Below are 20324 nucleotides of genomic sequence, written 5' to 3'. Positions count from 1 at the left end.
CCAAATAGGACTCCACCCTTATGCCCCCCGTGACGTCACGTAACTCTACGGGAATAAAACCATCATGTCCACCCCCGACCCACAACCGACTCCACTCTTACCCCCATGATGTCATGAAACTCTACAGGAAACCCATCATTTCAACCACCAACCCCAAATCGACACCACTCTTATGCCCCCCGTGACGTCACGTAACTCTATGGGAATAAAACCATCATTTCCACCCCCGACCCCAAACCGACTCCACTCTTACCCCCATGATGTCACGAAACTCTACAGGAAACCCATCATTTCAACCCCCGACCCCAAATCGACTCCACCTTTATGCCCCCCATGACATCGCGTAACTCTACGGCAATAAAACCATCATTTTAACCACCCCCCCCCCGACCCCAAATTGACTCCACTTTTTTGCACCCTGTGACATCACATAACTCTACGGGAAAAAACCATCATTTCAACCTCCGACCCCAAATCGACTCCACTTCCGCAGCCTTCCGCATCCCGGACACCTCGATGAACAACAGCCATTATCTCTCATTACATCACCGATTTTGCAGTGAGAAAATGCATGCAGCCGTTTAGTGGGAGGTTTTATTTGAACTGAACTTTCAGCGCTGCTCTGCTCGTTCATTTCCTAAAGCCGAATCAGTGTTTTGACGTCACCGCTGTCGATATTGATTGAGAAAATGCTTTCGTGCTTATACACATTCCATATCAAGGTGTCGAATTCCATTTTTGGCTGCAGCCAGCAAAGCTTATTATGGTTTTAATCTGTGATCGAGGTATACTTTTAGCTTGAGACTGAAAATTAACCAAAACCGAGAACCAGACCGTAATATTCTACAATCCTTAATGTTAAGGGTTAATTTTTCACTATAAATATTTGATCTTGAAAATATATAGGCTATAACAACTTGTAAAATATTACAAAGGTTGACTCGCTTACAAGTTCGTTGTTATCTGATCATAATTTCTGGCATAAAAAAACTGGGTCATTTATGACCAGGTTTATTCAAGAAGCTTTCATTTACAATTAATACACCAATGCCAGAATTGGAAGAGGACTAATATAATCTTAAGAGGGCTTATGTAATGGGATATTCCCATTACTTATTAGGTAAGTGTGCAGCACGAGCGGAAGGCAAACCAACACACAGTATTACACCCAGCCTCTCTCTCTCTCTCTCTCTCTCTCCACCTCTCTAGCACCGACACCTCTTTCTTAAGCAATCTCTCTCTCTCCACTCTCCACCTCTTTCTCTCCATTTTAACAGGTAATGAAAATGAGAGAGTCACATCATAACATTAACATTTATTAACAATGAATAAATAATGGATAATCAAGTCCTACAGAGTAACTTAATTACCCCCCAACAGTAAAATGTCTAATAGTAATCATTAGTCACCAAAAAGTCCACACCCCTCCGGGACTCTTTGTCCCCCTCCATTCCAGTTCTGCCAGAATCGTCTGTTTCAAAGACACAGAACACATCCCGGTAAGTACACATAAGTTTAGCAACAAAATCCAAAGATCAGATATTCTGAAAAATGTCAAACAGATAATAAGCCAGTCTTCGGCTAAAGTACTTCAACACTCACCCAAGCAGCCGGACACTTAAACACTATGTCACAAAAACTCCCCGGTGAGCACCACGGCATCTTGCCTTTCACTCAAAGACCCTCTATCAAAATCCCCCATATACTTGTGTATGACACTCTTTTAACAGAAAGAGGCGCACACGCACATACGAACGCACACTTCGTTAGCGCCTCACGATTCTAGCTGCATCCAGTTTCACAAAGGCACTTTGAGAAGAGTTCATAAACTGTCGTGCATTGACTTGTCCAACTAAGCATTTTTATCTCATGCCATCCAAAGAAACTCATTCATCAGCTTTCTCAGGTCGTTGCTTCTCACTGTTCTCCACATTCCATAGGTCAAAGAGAACACATGGACAATATATTATTAATCAAAAACCCTAGGCGTTTCACTTATACTGCATAAAGCTACGAACTTTTCTTTCTAATAATTTTCTGATATTCACAAGTTTCATTTTTAATGACTTCCTGTTTACTTTCCTTATTTCAAATGTAAATTGTTAATGCTTCACACCATAACGTCAATGCAACAGAAAACTACCAGGCATTGCTTCTGGAATGGCACTGACCTCCTGTAATACTTCCTTACAAATCCTATACAAAGCATGATACTATCGGCCTCTTCATGCAAGGTCATTCTGAGTTTTTCTTTTACTTCTTCTATAAAGTTTAATCTGTTAATCCTCCCCACCCTATCTCCCCTGCCTAAAACCCCCATCGTAGATGCAGATGAGAGTGATCATGATGGGTCTGGCGGCTGGCAGATACAAACAAGCAGAAAAAAGAGAAGAACCTCTCGTTTAGCCACTGGACCAGAGCCCAACATTCGTGTTTCACCTCGCCCGACACCTGAGAAGAGATGTCACGTAGTAATTCACAATCTGCGCTCATCGGTGATGCTAGACGCCATAGTGGAGAGGGTCAAGTTTCTCACTGGCTCTGACCCACTCATTTCTCAAGAACTCCCAAACAGAAGTAAACATAAAGTGGCTTACAGGATTACCTGCCTATTTCAACAATTCGAAGTTCTTAAAGGCGAGAATTTTGGTCCTAATATATTAGTTTCAAGATATAACCTAATTCGGGACCAACCACCCCCAGGGGAACTTACTGACACTCCAACCAGGGTCATTTCCACGCAAGTGCCAGCCAACCCCCAACGGCGAGTGACTGCCCGCTCCCTCTGGCTAACCCCCCACCCACCCAAATGATCAGCGCATTCATCTCCCATCTTCGTGAGTAGCCATGGATACATTAAACATAATCTCTTGGAATATTTTTGGTCTCAAGCGGAACATTCCTCTCCTAAACATGTTCTGCAAAAACTTCAAAGGCATCATAGCATTGCAAGAAACGCTCCTCTGGCCACATGACCTTGCCATCTGCGATTCAATTCATGAAGAATTCAGAACCTTCTCGACTTCATCGATGCAAGTTACAGATCAAATCATAGCCGGTCGCCCGAAAGGGGGCCTTTCTTTCCTGTGGCACAAATCGTTAGACAATATGATAAAGGTGATGACCTACAGGAGTGATAGATTGCTGGGGCTTCAAGTGACAGTAGGGAAATCTAAAATCCTAATCATTAATGTTTATATGCCTTGGGAAAATAACAATAATTTTGATCATTATTGCATGATCCTAGGGGAGTTACACAGTATTATTCATGATTCTCCCGCTGATCATATTTGTATAATCGGGAACCTTAATTCCCACCCCACAAAACAATTCTATAATGAACTTACTCGCTTCTGTCAAAATCATGCCCTCCTGATTAGCGATGTAATGTTCCTCCCTCCCTCCTCCTACTCACATGTCATAATAGAGCGGACGATATTACAACCTCCTGGTTGGACCACTTTCATCACATCTCCACAACTTCATGATTCTATTATGACCTGCAATATTCGCTATGATCTGCAAGGGGCCACGATCACATCCATTACAGGTGTCATTCAGTACCCCATCCCTCCCTACCGTGAACCCCTTAACTGACTGCCCTCCAGCGGTGAACTGGGATTTTAAAAACCAACAGAAAACCAGATACTTTAGGAAGACCACGAAAACCAGGTTGCGGTCAATAGTTCAACTGGCAGACGCCTTACTTTGCACCAACACAAATTGTAGAAATGACCACCACAGAAGGGATCTGAATGAATTCTATTCGAACATAATCTCCGCTATGCTTGCTTCGGGCAGGACTGCCTATAGATTTCGTCAAGGTAATTCTCGTAATATACCTGGATGGAATGACTTGGTTAAAGATCTGTATACATACTCGCAAGAAATGTTTTTACTGTGGAGGCAAAATGGTAGCCCGAGGGAAGGGCACACTGCACTACTAATGAGACAGGCGAGAGTGCAGTTCAAACTTACTCTTAAGCACTGCGGATTAAATGAAAAACAACTAAGAGCCAATGCAATGTCTAGAAATATAGAATCTGGTGATTATCCTCATCTTTGGAAAGATATCCAGTCCTTAAATCCAAAAACTAAAAAGCTATCACAGAGAGTAGGGGAAGCAGTCGGAGACGAAGCTATCGCAAGTATGTGGGGGCGATCACTTCAACAACATCTTGAATTGCATAAATGATCAAGATTCCCGAAGGGATGTAGATAACCTACTTACTACTGACAACATTCAATTTCATTTTGCAGACCGTATTGCGCCAGGTAACATTAGCGACGCCATAAACAGCCTACCTAATAATAAATCACCCCGCTGTGATGGTCTTCCCGCAGAGGCTTTTAAATTCTGCCATCCGATAATTTACATTTTGCTAGCTGCCCTTTTCAATGCGTGCATAATTCACCAGTTTCTTCCAGACTCCCTACTCTTAGTTCACTTGATACCATTAATCAAAAACAAGCTAAAGGATGCAGCTGACCCTGGCACTACCGGCCGATTGCAATCACAACGATCGCATCGAAGATACTTGAGTCAGTTCTTCTAGTGAGACTTCTCTCCTTTCTACACACCACTGACAACCAGTTCGGGTTTAAAGCAAACCACTCAACCGACACCTGCATCTAAATACTGAAAGAATTGCTGAACTACTACCTATCATCAGCCTCTCCTGTTTTCCTTTGTTTTGTAGATGTGAGAAAAGCATTTGACAGAAAAAACTACCTGAAGCTCTTCCTGAATCTTCATAAAAGGGGCACACCCCTATATCTATTTGGCATATTACATTGCTGGTTCTCCACACAGCAATTCTTTGTCAAATGGGGTAACGTATTATCGTACTCCTTCGGCTCCCTAAACGGGCTTCGGAAAGGGGGCATTCTCTCTCCATACCTGTTTCATACGTACACAGATGCCTTGAATGTCAAACTGAACTCACTCCCAATCGGATGCACTGTCAATGAAACAACAATAAACAACCTCTGTTACGCTGACGATATGGTTCTGATTTCCCCATCAGTGCAAGATCTTCAACGACTCATCGACACTTGCCGCCAATATGCAGAGGAATTTGATATAATCTACAACGAAACCAAGACCAAGTGCATGTCGCTGCTCCCGAGATCGCTTAAGCATATTGCAGAACCACAAATTTTCCTCAAAACCATCGGCTGGAATTTGTGCACGAATTTCCGTATTTGGGTCACATTATCACCGACGACCTAAAAGATACGGCATACATTGAACAGAGGCGTCGTAAACAATGTGTAACTGGCAACATGATTGCAAGGAAGTTTGCCTTCTGTCACCGAGACGCGAATCTGCTGCTCTTCCGCTCGTACTGCTACAGTATTCATGGGTGTTCCCTCTGGACGAACTATACCTGCGAGACCATGAGACGCATCACTGTTGTGCACAATGAGATTCTGAGACGCCTCACAAACACTCTCCGCTACCACTCCGCCCCACAGATGTTCATAGAAGATGACCTGGACAATTTAAAAATCATTGTTAGCCGAGCAATGTCCAGTCTGGTGACCCGAGTGAGAAACAGCAGCAACTCGCATATACAAAGCATCCTAAGGAGTGAAGCAATAAGAAGATCTAAATTGTGGGAAAGATGGGAAAATGAGGCCTTTGTCCCCTAAAGGACTTAATCTCTGTATTGGCAAGATATCATCTGCATATTTTGTCATTATTATATTTATTGCTGATATTTTAATTTTTATTATTACTGTGATTACTACCAAGTTAAAGTTTTTTCACATTCAATTTTCGTATTTAGCCCTCTGGACCTGACTACTGTAACCAACTAACGTCTCTAGTTGAAATTTAAGTTATATAATCTGTGCACTAACTGTTATAACTCTCAATGCATTTTTTTTCTCAACAATTTTATTACTGTTATTACCATTATTATGATTACTATCTTTTATGCTACCTCAGCTATTTTGTGGATAAGTGCCGATTATTCTTTTTTTTATTATCATGTTGTCTCATGTATCTAGATTATGTATATGGCCCTAAGCTGAAATAAAGGATATTATTATTATTATTATTATTATTATTATTATTATTATTATTATTATTATTATTATTATTATTATTATTATTATTATTATTATTATTAGCTTCCAATCTCTCTACAACACTCTCACGACTCAATTCGCTTCTTTTACTGAAGATTGCTTTAAACATGACCCAAAGCCCACGCAGAGTCAATGAAGATTTTAGCAAAGAATTTTTGCTGCCGAAGGTCATGTTCGAACCTGGCTCACGGCGTCAGCTACAGATCATGTCTACATCTGTTTTCCCTTAACATTCTATTGTACCTTCACTTCTACCTGACTTCCCTTCAGAGCATCACTTCTCTCCAGTTTCCTATCACCGCCATGTCTCCGCTTTCCAAAATCTCTTGACACTCATAAAGTTGAATTAATCTTCCCGTAACACCCATTCATCTTTCCTCTACGATACGCGCCTCCACATTATCAATCATTATAAGGAGAGATATGGAATGGGTGCAGGGCCCTCAGGCAGCCTCCTAAATCACATCTCTCAGTATCAACAACAATGATAAGACTGTTGAAATTTGTCTTCGAAAGCATTTTCACTTACAATGTCAGCCGTCTTTCGTTATTCCATCCTTTTTCATGACATTCCTTCCCCAAACACGATATATATATATATATATATATATATATATATATATATATATATATATATATATATATATATATATATATTATATATATATATATATATATATATATATATATATATATATATATATATATATATATATATATATATATATATATATATATATATATATATATATATATATATATATCTATATATATATATTATATATATATAGTATTAATATATATATATATATATATATATATATATATATATATATATATATGTGTGTGTGTGTGTGTGTGTGTGTGTGTGTGTGTGTGTGTGTGTGTGTCTGCGTAGAAAATGTCGCATTTCCAACATATTACAATCGTATAATTCTGGGGCAATAATTCCCGATCTTCTGATTAAGCCTCTCTATTTTTCCATGAAACTCCCATTTGAAGCCAAAGCCTGGATGTGACCAGTTAGAAGTAGAGCCTTGTGTTTTCCGTGTAATTTCCTGGCGGCACTTACGGTACTGCCCGCTTTACAACTTATCCTGAGCGACTAATGAAAAACAGCGGTTTATTGTAATCTTATTGCGATGCGCGGACAGATATTAGACCCAAGTTCCCATGAGGTTGACTTCATATATCAAATTAACGACTTTAGATCCTTCCAATATAGGAAAAATATACAAAAACAAAACAAAAATAAATACAACATGACTCAATAGTCTAACTATAACATATTATTACATGACAAAAAAAATGCACCAACAATTTACACACACAACACATGGACATGTAGGTACACCGCCCTACCAAAACCATCAAAGACATCGTAGCACTCCAAAATATTAATAAAACTCTAGGCTGATAACTTTGAACGTATCGACGAGAAGTCATAATATTGTTGCCACAAACACCCTATATATAAACAAGTGTGTGTGTGTGTGTGTGTGTGTGTGTGTAACTCGAAGACAGACACAGATGTCAGACATGGGTGTGAACCCAATGACTTTCTATTTCATCTCTTCACATCTGCAGAGAGATCTTGCCTGATGTCTCTCATGAATGAAACGTAAGAGGAAATCTTTTTACCAGATCCTCCATTTGCATACGCCATTAGAGTCATGACCGGTTTTGCGAGATTACCGTCTCATGTTCCTGTATTTTTAATTGCTTCGCCTTCATTGCTTTTCATTTGTGCGAAATTTTCGTGGATATTTTCTTTTTATGTTAACTTTAAGTCAGAAATATTTCCTTTTTTATATTATTTATATACGCTTTTCCATATAGGATATAACTCGGAAGTCTCCAAGCTTGATTTGTTTCCTCGTTCCCAAGATAATGTATTATTATTATTATTTTTTTTTTATTTTTTTTTTTTTTTGCTCTATCACAGTCCTCCAATTCGACTGGGTGGTATTTATAGTGTGGGGTTCCGGGTTGCATCCTGCCTCCTTAGGAGTCCATCACTTTTCTTACTATGTGTGCCGTTTCTAGGATCACACTCTTCTGCATGAGTCCTGGAGCTACTTCAGCCTCTAGTTTTTCTAGATTCCTTTTCAGGGATCTTGGGATCGTGCCTAGTGCTCCTATGATTATGGGTACGATATCCACTGGCATATCCCATATCCTTCTTATTTCTATTTTCAGATCTTGATACTTATCCATTTTTTCCCTCTCTTTCTCTTCAACTCTGGTGTCCCATGGTATTGCAACATCAATGAGTGATACTTTCTTCTTGACTTTGTCAATCAACGTCACGTCTGGTCTGTTTGCACGCATCACCCTATCCGTTCTGATACCATAGTCCCAGAGGATCTTTGCCTGATCGTTTTCTATCACTCCTTCAGGTTGGTGCTCGTTTATTATTATTATTATTATTATTATTATTATTATTATTATTATTATTATTATTATTATTATTATTATTATTATATAAGAAAATCTAGCCAGAAAAATAGAATGAAAACTTGACTATGCAAGCTGAATGTATGCAACTGGTGATCCTACATGTGTTTGGGAAATATTGAAAAGGAAAAAGCTTGGGTAAGAAAATGTTAGTCACAATCGCCGAATCAAAAAAGGTATTCGAATCTTTGATAAACGTCTAGCAAACAGGAGACCTTGATTATAGAAAATATTTGGGAATTGCTGCGATGTGTTTTGCAGAATGCAAGTGAATTGCTTAGTAAAGTGGAGATATTTGTAGACGGAATACCTTGAGCTTCCTGGAGAGTAGGAAGATGGGGGAAACGCAGTATTTACTAGGATGAGGGAGTCAACAGGTGTTGAAATGGAAGGAAGCGCTGGAGGTCGTGTTCCTTCCATTTCAACACCTGTTGACTCCCTCATCCTAGTAAATACTGTGTTTCCCCCATCTTCCTACTCTCCAGGAAGCTCAAAGTATTCCGTCTACAAATATATATATATATATATATATATATATATATTATATATATATATATATAATATATATATATACATATAAACATAAATATTTTATATATATATATATATAAAAATATATATATATATATATATATATATATATATATATATATATGTGTGTGTGTGTGTGTTTAGTGTGTGTTTATGTGTGTGTGCATGGATGCTCCTGGATGTAAGAAGGATGAATTGTACCCATTTGTCACCTTTAGCTAAAGAAAGGAATTAGGATGCATTGATGTGCAGCTGCCTCCAGATCGCCCTTTGGCAAGGTGTTCACAGTGTAAAGTGTCTCTTGTTAGTGTGCTGTTCCACTCACTTGTGGAAGAGTATTTAATCATTATTTACCTGTGAAAGGACCTTTCCTAAAATAAAAATAAAAAATAAAAAATGGGGAGGGGTTGTGGTTTTTCGGAGGCGTTAACCGGGAGGAGTCCAAATCTGGCAGTCAGCAGTAGCTCAGTGCCCCACTCATAAACGTGCAAATGCTTCAGCATGCTCTATTTCACATTATCTAGTATTGTTTCGTTATTTCCCGTATTTATATTGGTCATACCAAGAGAAGCTATATGATACATTAAGATGAAATTGGCGTGCTGGCCATGACTCTGTGATTTATGGTTATGAATGCAGCCATTATTTATTATTGTGTGAATAGATCTTTTCATTGTGATTTACGGTTATGAAAGAAACAAAGATTATATCATTGTGTAAATGAATCTTTTTACTTTTTTCGTTGACAAATCGTTCAGTTAGTAAAACGAAGAAATATGACATGTGGCCCTCTTCATCATCACGATAAATGCTGGGCGCGTGCAAATACGTCTCCCGCAGACCTCGTCTTTATCAAGACGTACGTAGATGAAGGCAACGGTTTCTATAAGATAAATAGGCGCTGCTCCTGATGGCACGACGCCACAATTCTCGAGGTGCCACAACCATGAATTGGATATCCGTTCTATGCATTTAGATGGGTCCAATTTGACTGCTTCCAGCTGTATGTTGGGCCATCGGTTACCCTTCGTCCAAGGATTTATAATAATGGGTTTGCTTTCAGTGGTTTACTTTTTGAGTCTGCCCAAGGTTTATTGTGCCATGTGTGCAAGTGTGAGAGAGATACATAGAGGGGGAGAGAAACGAAAGAGACAGAGAGAAAGAGGTTGAGAGAGGGATAAATTAAGGCTAAACATCAGTTGTTGCAGGAAATCACATGTTCACCATTCTTTCCAGGGAAGTTCCATCCCATTTTCTTCATTACTCTATATAATATTCCTTTCGCTGCTCTATAACACTTTCTTTGAATTTCGTTGAATATAATCTGCAATACCTTACTAACCTTGGATATTAGTTTTGTATGAACCTATGTCCGAAGCACATGTTCTTCCTTTAAAATAACTCCGAATAAACATATTTTTTGTTTATCCTTTAATGACTCCCTTATTCTTTTGCGAGGCTTTGCATTTTTGTCTGTCGTCGATGACCACAACAGACTTGACGTCAGTTTACAGACTCAAAACCAGTTAGTTTTCCCTCATTATCTATTGAAAGTTTTGTGTATTTATGTATTCGTTATTGAAGGGATTTTATATTTTTCATTTCAACCAAGGGACGCAAATCAATGGATGCCTTGGTAAAGACTCACCATCCCAGGTGCGATGGCTTCAGGAAAATCGTCCTATAGATCTCTAACCAGAAATTGTATCTGAACTCCTTGTACTGATATTTGCGATATTTGCTGGGATGACGTGTTTGACCTGGACAGCGATTTTTTGTACCTGGCTGATAATCAACTGTTGCAGATCTCAACTTAGGTTAAAGAGGAAGAGAAAGAAAAATAACTGTACTAGTGAGTGATTAAGAGTAAATATGTTGGAGGACCTTTATGAGGTAATCCTCAATAACACCAGAATGAGACAGTGTGACAAATATTCTCTCTCTCTCTCTCTCTCTCTCTCTCTCTCTCTCTCTCTCTCTCTCTCTCTCTCTCTCTCTCCTGCATTTATAGTATAAACAGCGTTATTTTTTCCGTTTGGCTTTGAGACCTCCATCATTTTGTAGAAAAACTGAGTCTGGCAGGAGAAATGAAGTCTGGCAAATGTTATCTGAAGTCGTAGAGTTTCCATTATAACAAATGTTTCATTACAACCCAGTTCAAGTTCTATTGTACAGAAAGTTTCATAACAATCCTAGTTCCAACCCTACTTTGCAGAGTCATTACAACCCCAGTTCGAGTCCTACAGTGCACAACGTTTCATAACGGTCTCAGTTCGAATCCTACTGTGCAGAGAGTCATTACAACCCAGTTCGAGTCCCACAGTGCAGAAAGTTACATAATAATCCCAGTTCGAATCCTACTGTGCAGAGAGTCAATGCAACCACAGTTCGAGTACAAATGTGCAAAAGGTTTCATAAAAACCCAGTTCGAGTCTTAAGGTTTAAGAAGTTTCATTAGCCCGAATTCGAGTCCTACTATGAAGGAAGTTTCAAACCAACCCCAGTTCAATTCTTACCATGTAGAAAGTTTCATAACAACCCCAGTTCGAGTCCTACCTTGTAAGAAGTTTCATAATAACCCCAGTTCGATTTCTACCTTTGTAAGAAGTTTTATAACCACCCAAGTTCGAATCTTATTGTCCAGAAAGTTTCATAACTAACCCATTTCGAATCCTAATATGCACAGATTTTCATACCTAGCCCCGTTCCGAGCATTACCACACAGAAAGGTTCATAGCAACCCCAGTCTGAGTAGTACTGTGTAGACAGCTTCATTACCATCCCAGTTCGAGTTCTACCGGGCAGGAATTTACATTACAACCCCAGTTTGAGTACTACTATGCAGGAAGTTTCATTTCAACCCCAGTTCGAGTCCTTCCATACAGAAATCTTCATTATAACTTTAGTTATACAGTCCCAGCATGCACGAAGTTTCGTTATTTCAGTTCCAAATTTAGATTCAACGTTTATCCCAGAAACATTTCCAAAGATATTATGGAACGTGATACCATGCTATTATAGCATCCACATCCCAACTGACTTGCTCAATGCCTAAAAGATGATCTTTCTAATGTCCCACCCGTTGAGCGGAAAGATAATATATATATATATATAATATATATATAATATATATTATATATATATATATATATATATATATATATTATATATATATATAATAATATTTATATAATAAATAACAGGGGCACCACCCCGTTATTCACATAGGTAGCGATAGCCATAAGCGGTAGGCAAACTGGTAACACTTATCCCTCCCCACTCTCTCTCTCTCTCCAACATAGGCCTAAACTATGGAAATTATATCTCCAAAAAATAAAAAATATCAAATGGCCAAAAGTATTATATCTCAAATTATATCTCCAATTCTCCAGGAAAATAACTCAATGTTATAGTCAAAGTGTAACAGTCCTTATCCGCCGTTACTAAGAATTAAATTCCTTTCTTACCAAAATCTGTTCACAACCACAAGCTAAGTCCACAATCAGTGGAATAGCTCTCAAATAATATCAAGAGTGCAATAATTAATTCATGGGGGAAAACGAAAACGACCACAAAACACTTAAATTTAATACAAAACATAAAGACAGAAGTTATTCCTGAACCTCGGAATACATATGTTAATGAAAACCAATCACCCTGAACTAATTATACAAAACAACACACTTACCCAATAAAGATAGTAAGGCAAAGATACATCCAAAAGGGGAAGCGGGGTTCAGACAGGAGAAGGTATACGGAAAGCAATAATAACCTAACAATTACAAACTAAATACCCTAACGGTGGTTTCCCTCCTCTGACACACTGGAGCTGTTGCCGTGATCTCCTTGATTATTTATGAGTTGTCCTCTGTAACACTGGAGTTATAACCGTGATCTTCATAAATATGTATATGTCTCTGCGTCCAGAAACAAAACTGAAGGGGCGAAGTGATGAATGTACATATATATACTTATGGTACTCGACCGGACCCATAAAGCAGCGATCCTACGTCCACGAGGATGATCCTCCAGGAAACCCGGGACGTCCAAAAGAAACAAGTCAAAGATCGCTTGAATATTCCAACAAATATCAGTCACTTATACCTTGGCAAAGCGAAAGCCCCTCGACATTTGCTGAGCCGAGGGTGAAGCAGGATGAAGAGTAATCCTTCAAAAATAATAGTACGTCCAAGCAGGCGTTATATATCAAATCCAGCAGTCACCAGGAGTAATAAGGCTCAGAGATCAACTGACTCCTTCAGTCGAAAAAATCTCCGACACAGCCACGGTGACAGCATCACTCACTCACAAATATATGAAAAGACAGAATGGTCATTAGTGGCAATTACCAAACAGACAAACCACCGGGAGGAGGAAAAAAAACAAAACTAAATGGATAATAATACAATTCATATACATAACAAAAACAAAGAATAATAAAATAACTTAAGAATAAAATATCACAACAAACTGACATCCCAACTGACTTGCTCAATGCCTAAAAGATGACCTTTCTAATGTCCCACCCGTTGAGCAGAAAAGATAATATATATATATATATATATCATATATATATATATATATATATATATATATATATATATATATATATATATAATAATAACGGGGCACCGCCCCGTTATTCACATAGGTAGCGATAGCCATAAGAGGTAGGCAAACTGGTAACACCTTATCCCTCCCCTCTCTCTCTCTCTCTCTCCAACATAGGCCCAAACTATGGAAATTATATCTCCAAAAAATAAAAAATATCAAATGGCCAAAAGTATTATATCTCCAAAATATCATATCTCAAATTATATCTCCAATCCTCCAGGAAAATAACTCAATGTTATAGGCAAAGACTATAAACTCTCTGTTTAGCATAACTGCTAAAAAAGGGCAAAAACTTGCCAAATTAAATTGCCTGGGAAATTCTAGAAAAAATCACCAGTGTGCCACAACTCATTACAACAGAACTCCTAATATAAAGTGTCTAAGCAAAGACTTCTCTATATGCACTACGGCATAAGCCACTAGAAACTTAACTAAGTTTCCTATCTCTGGCAAAGTTGTCACAAATACAACAAAAGTATTGTGCAAGAAACCCACAACTTCTGGAACACAAATATCCAGAGAAAAAAAATTTAGTGCCACTATGTATAAATGCAAAAAAATGCAAACATTCTCCGATAAATCTCTCTGCAGCATCAAACAGCTGAAATTATAAACACGTTCCCAAACAATTACTCCAGGTCACAAACTGAGATATTAAAAAATTCACACAAACTGGAGAGAAAAATAAATTCAAACTCGCCCATGATAAAAAAATCTTACGTCAGCGATGGCTAACTTCCAAAAGAGGAAAAGAAAACTAATGATACTAATAACTATTCCCGTAACACCTGTAACATCTGTGACTCATGTAAACTTCAAGCAATTATCTGCTGAACTCACAAAAAAAGAAAAATAAAAAAATAACACCAATATCAGAATTATCAGTATCAGAATTATCACCAGATATCAGAATTATCAGTATCAGAATTTGCCAGTATCAGCAGTATCATCAGATATCAGTAAATATCAGCACTCATCCAACATTAGCACTCACCCATTCATATAAAAAATTACTATCATTAAATTCACCAAAAATTCAGCAAAAATCAGCACAACTCACAAAACCTCAGCCAGATTCATCACCCATGAACCACTGACACATTCTCCAAAGTCATAGAAACTCCGTAAATAATTAACCACAAAACTTCTCCCATAATTTATTGTAATAATTCTCCATAATATAATTATCTGTAATAATTATAAAATAATCGCCCTTGAAATATCTCAAATCTCCTGTAAAATATGTCTCAAGTAATGATGATTCTACTTAAGTACCTCTCCGTAAAATATCTCCAGTAATGATAATAATAATAATTCTCCATAGTAATAATTCTTCTGCAAATATCTCAAGTAGGGACATTAATATTGCCATTCCCCAGTATTCATCATAATTGCCACACCAAAACTCCAAAATCAACAGCACTCACCGGTATCATCAGATACAACACCACTCAGCAATCATCACCACCATTTTAAAGTAATCTCCACAACACCAATCAAATCTCCGCTAAAAAAAATAATAATCTCTGTGTCCCCATTTATAATTATGCCCCCTAACATTGCATAAAAGCATTCTCCAAAGCATAAGGAAAATTTACACCACATCCCATTTTCTCTTCACTCAAGAGAAGGAAAAAATATTTCTAAAAAATACCCACGGGCATCTCACATCATCTCCCCAGTGGTTATCAGCTGATTCCTTGGCATTGAAATTTCCATATTCAAGGCCAGACTTGTCCCCATTGACCCGAAACAAAGAAAAAAAAAGAAGTTCACCCCCCACAAAAAAAAAAAAAAGAGCTTCACCCTCCCAGTCAAGCAATTCCCCCGAAGGAAGACCACCACTACCCTCCCCTTGCAATAACCCTCCGTCGGTTCAGCAGAAAGTCCGCTTACCGCGTCATGAATGAACCAGCCGCTATCTCCAAGAGGCAAAAACAGCATTGCATGTATGAAAACCATTCATACACACACGTATGTATTAATACAAAGACGAATGCGTCTCTTCTAAACATTGTGCCAACAAAGAAACACATCACTTTCTACTCCTATGAGAAAAAAAAGGTACTGTGAACTGCCTCGTTAATTTAAAAAATGACTTATACACAAAGTAAAAAAAAATAATGTATCACACTCATGGCTTCAGTGATGAGAGAAACCCCCGAATGCCAAACCGAATGCGCAGTATCACGCAAATACACACATACTTGCGTGTGTAATGACAACCCGATCCTCGAGCGGAAAAGACACTTGGCAGCATGCACTAAGAAAGAAGTCTCACTGTAGGCAGAAATGCTGATCCTAGTTCAATCTTCCCATCTCATTAACACAGTCAACGGATGGATAAACATTAACCCCCATAAGTTATTACTGAAATCTAATAAATTCCCACAACCAGACACTCCGAATATGGCATTTAATCTCACAAAAAGGCTTTTTCGTTCGACCACCGCTGCCACCAACTAATAACGGGGGCACCACCCCGTTATTCACATAGGTAGCGATAGCCATAAGTGGTAGGCAAACTGGTAACACCTTGTCCCTCCCCTCTCTCTCTCTCTCTCTCTCTTTCTCTCTCCTGATACCCAACAGCTCCTTTTCCCTCTCTCTCTCGTTCTCTCTCTCTCTCTCTCACTCACCCGACTCTGGCAACAGCTCTCTCTCTCTCTCTCTCTCGACTCACAACCTCTCTCTCTCCATTTCATTAGGTCATCAAATCAGAGTCGGAACTACAAAAATATATGTTTACTCAAAGTAAAGTACTAATTGAATAACTCAGGTTCATACAAGATAATTAATGGAATGATAACTCACAGTTCAATTAACTTAGCTAACCCCCAGTAACTAACAGTCTATAAAGTAATAGTCAAACACCAATTATCTCCTCTCCAAAATATATTTCCCTCCACACAGTCCCCCTCACTAGATCCGCCTGTTTAAAAGACAAGAGGGACACACTAATGAGCATACACAATTGTAAAGACGAAGTCAAAAGATTAAATGAAATAGAACATCTTGACAAAATGTCAAAAAACAGACAAGCCAAAACTTTGGCTAAAGCACAGTAATTCTTACCCATCTCCAGCCCAGAACCTCCACACAGAAATGAATATATAACGTCCGCAGAGCTATCCGCTCTTTCTCTCCAGGGCAACTGTCTCAATCCTTCTGCCTAGTTACCTGCCATTCTGAACGAAAGAGGCGCACACATACAGACAAACTCACGCCTTCGTCCACACCCTGAAACCCCTCCACACTGGTTTCAAAGTCACCTTCTCGAACTACAGGATGATCGTTGACCTGCTTAGTAAGAATCTTAATGTTACACCACCCAAAAAGATACATCAGCATTCTTAAGCTGTCACTGAGACTCTGTGTCTCTAAGGAAGTTAAAAATGATGAGTTTGTACATCTTTTTACATACATATATATATATATATTATATAATATATATATATATATATATATATTATATATATATATATATATATATTATTATATATTATATATATAGTATTGTATTTATATATATATTTCACAAAAAAGATCATCAGGCTTCTTAACAGTCACTCGACTCTTGCTATAAGGAAGTAAAAATGATGAGTACATTCCCCCTTTTTACACATACACACATATATATAGTATATTACTATATATTATATACCTATATATTATATATATACTATACTATATAATACTATATATATTATATTTTATATAAATATATCTAGGAGGTGAAAAGCGAGGGAATGGCCTAATAATATGTTTAAAGTGTTTTATATAATAGTAAAGTCACATAGCTCTACTCGCCTAGAGACAAGAGGTGGTACACTTCAAGTTCACATTGGAGAAAAGGTATTTGCTGAACAGGCAACTTGACTCAGAGATTGTTCCCCCGTTTGTGAGGCATGTACATTCGTTTGTACGTGTATTACAGGCCTACTGGTTCAGGTTACTTGTGGAAGTCGCATTCTTTGTGCAAACGAGATAAGGTCAAGTGGTTGCTCCGAGTGTTGGGAGAAAACGCCCATCGAAAAGGTAGGACACATTCTATAAAAACTTAGAAAAAACTGTTACCTTTTGGAAAAAGAGAGAGAAGTGTGAAAATACTCTCTTTACGTAAATACTTTGAAAAGAATGATGTGGGGATGTCTATATACCTATTATCTTTATTACAGATGGGTCCGATTTCATGCTTGATTAGAAACGGGAATCTCTAACCTGACTAATAATTAGACAATATGACTTTTTTGTTTTTGCCGTTTGAAAGTGTAAACCTTAGTCAAGGGGGTAGAATGTTATCTTACTGGTTTCTTTATGGGTAGATTTGGGTGTTTATGCCATTATGACTTGTTAATCATTTTGTTCTTTGTTATAACCAATTGCTTTGGGAAATAAATAGTATTTTTTATATTTACGCAGTCTTAATAAGCCTCGTGACATCTTACAGACAGGGCACCGTTGGCAATTCCTGTAATTTCATTAAAGACAATCTTTATGTATAAAAATGGATATGTATGCATGTTTGTGTTTCAGCATAACTCTGTCATTCATCAAGGAATTTCAACCAAACTTGATATAGTACATATGACTTTCTATCTGGAAAAGAATACTGTTGGGATAAGACATCACCAGCACCAAAAGGGCACCAAAGGAGGGTTGGGGGTGGGAAGGTCTTTCATGAAACCGGTCTTGCTCTACCAGTATACTTAGTAATAACTTAATAAACTCTATGGGTTCATCATACTCATTTTGGTATACATATGACTTACTATCTTGAAAAGAATACTGTGGGGGTAAGATATTACTAGTACCAGAAAGGGAATGGGGGTTGGGGGTGGGAAGAGGGTGACATGTAAAAATAACCACAAACGACAGATAGTGTGTAATCCAAAGTTCTTGAGTTTAACAAATGAACAGCACACTATCAATAACTTTTAATTCCAAGTTCAGCCCTGATAGGGAGAGGGGGTGAGAAGGGGGTGAAAAATAGAATGTCAACAATGACAGATATTAGTGCCTAATCCATAGTTTTCTACGACACTGAAATGAATAGGTCATTCCCGATGCCCTTAAAGTCCAAGTTCAGCCCCAATAGGAAGGGGGGTGAGGAGGGGTGAAATATGAAATGTCAAAAATTCTGGGCAATGTAACTGAAGAAATTATCTTAACAAGAGAGAGAGAGAGAGAGCGAGAGAGAGAGTGGAGAGAAGAGAGAAGAGAGAGAGAGAAGAGGTTTATCAGTTATTCTTCAGTTTTCCCAGGCAGCACCAGGTTGGTCAGCTAGTATTTTTATAATTATTGAACGTTATGAGAAGGGTGGTCTTGGAAAATATAATTTTGGGTTGCTTAGCATTTTTTATTCTAGGGAGCCTATCTAGAATACTGTATTTATTATATCTAGACAGAAATACATCTTTGCCTTCTATGCTTAACAAGACTTAATATCTCACACATGATGCATGATTCAAGTAAAACACGTCTCATAGTGTGGACAGGGCATTAGAAGCAGACCATAAAAAAGATTTAATGGGGGCAATATATACGAAATTACACGCCAGGCATGCCATCATAACTGAAGAATGCCTGGCGTGTAATTTCGTGTATAAGAGTCATCAAGATGCCAATATCTCGTCCGAAATTGGCTTCCATATGGAACTTTCAAGTGCAACGAAATGACTTCACTTGGTGACTTCATACTTCTAACAACGTAAGCTTAATGGTAATAAAGTTGAAAGTGGCAGTAAAACCAATCATTTTTAATGCATCTTATTTTCAAGTCAACGTTATTTTGCACAAGAGGAGGTCAATAGTTGAATATTTGTAAATATCTTTTTTTGTTTAGTGTTTGTTTTTGTTTTCTGAAATATGAATGAATGAAGTTGAGGAACAGTTGAAATAAGGTCTAACAGAAGTTGATGTATCTGTTTTGTTTGAAGAAGTCTTGATTTAGTGTTCTCTCTTTTTTTTTTTTTTCTTTTTTTTTTGTGACTTTAAAAATTTTCTATTTTCAGGTATGACCTTCAAGTCCCATTTCATTTCATTGAAATAAGATGTAGGGAATAAGCGCCAATTCCTAAGTGATAAATGAAAAAAACCTTTGAATCTTTTACTTGAAAGCATAAACGACTATGCTACTTTATAAATAGAAACATGCACCCCTTGTAAGTCCATGACTCTCAGTCCAAAAGAGAACTTTGTATATTTCCATCTCCGAGACATTTCCAAAGCAACCATCTCGCTTTTCAAACTCAACGTTATTTATATGAAGCGATAAACCTTCCTTACTTTATACTTTTTAGAAGCATGAGGATGCCCATGTGCCTAAAATAATGCAAAATCCAATGTTGCTAAGAAGAAAAAAAAGAATAATGCCATCTTCCTCTCCTAATCTTCCATTTTATCCACAACCTTTATTTCTCAGTTCTTATTGCTTATTTCATAATTAAAACAATAGCAAAAACATAAAGTTGACCACAAATCTGATGTCAATATGCTAACGCAAGTACAACCCATTAATATCATTATTTCAGTCAAGCCCGCAAAGTATAAAATACACACTCACATTCGGATAAGAACAGCAAGACTCTTGTACAGGGGACTTTCACGCAATGAAATCTTTTCGA

The sequence above is a fragment of the Macrobrachium nipponense genome, chromosome 15 (genome assembly GCF_015104395.2).
Source record: "Macrobrachium nipponense isolate FS-2020 chromosome 15, ASM1510439v2, whole genome shotgun sequence".
Taxonomy (NCBI): Eukaryota; Metazoa; Arthropoda; class Malacostraca; order Decapoda; family Palaemonidae; genus Macrobrachium; species Macrobrachium nipponense.
The sequence above is the reverse complement of the archived record's forward strand: the minus strand, read 5'-3'. Positions refer to the sequence as shown.